The following is a 939-nucleotide window of genomic DNA, read 5'->3' on the forward strand; positions in this document are numbered from 1 at the left end:
ATTAAGTTATCACCCTACCCGTTGCCGTGACAGGCGGTGCTTCAAAAAAAGGAGCTAGCGGTTGCGCCTAAACAGAGCCCATATACTCAAGAATATCTCGAGAAGGAAGTATCCGAAAATTTTGCGGTTTCCATCTTTCCATTCCTTACTAAGGGACCTTTCCAAAGATACCAAGTTTGCCAGGCCGGAGCTTAAACCCTAAGGTACAATCGCGACATTAAGTCATCACCCTACCCGTTGCCGTGACAGGCGGTGCTTCAGAAAAGGAGCTAGCGGTTGCGCCTAAACAGAGCCCATATACTCAAGAATATCTCGAGAAGGAAGTATCCAAAAATTTTGCGGTTTCCATCTTTCCATTCCTTACTAAGGGACCTTTCCAAAGATACCAAGTTTGCCAGGCCGGAACTTAAACCCTAAGGTACAATCGCGACAATAAGTGATCACCCTACCCGTTGCCGTGACAGGCGGTGCTTCAAAAAAAGGAGCTAGCGGTTGCGCCTAAACAGAGCCCATATACTCAAGAATATCTCGAGAAGGAAGTATCCAAAAATTTTGCGGTTTCCATCTTTCCATTCCTTACTAAGGGACCTTTCCAAAGATACCAAGTTTGCCAGGCCGGAACTTAAACCCTAAGGTACAATCGCGACATTAAGTCATCACCCTACCCGTTGCCGTGACAGGCGGTGTCTCCAAAAAAGAGCTAGCGGTTGCGCCTAGACAGAGCCCGTATGCTCAAGAATATCTCGAGAAGGAAGTATTCGAAAATTTTGCGGGTTCCATCTTTCCATTCCCTATTAAGAAGACTTTCCCAAGATACCAAGTTTGCCAGGCCGGAACTTTAACCCTAAGGTACAATCGCGACATTAAGTTATCATCCTTACCGTTGCCGTGACAGGCGGTGCTTCAAAACAAGGAGCTAGCGGTTGCGCCTAAACAGAG

The sequence above is a fragment of the Branchiostoma floridae genome, chromosome 2 (assembly GCF_000003815.2).
Source record: "Branchiostoma floridae strain S238N-H82 chromosome 2, Bfl_VNyyK, whole genome shotgun sequence".
Taxonomy (NCBI): domain Eukaryota; kingdom Metazoa; phylum Chordata; class Leptocardii; order Amphioxiformes; family Branchiostomatidae; genus Branchiostoma; species Branchiostoma floridae.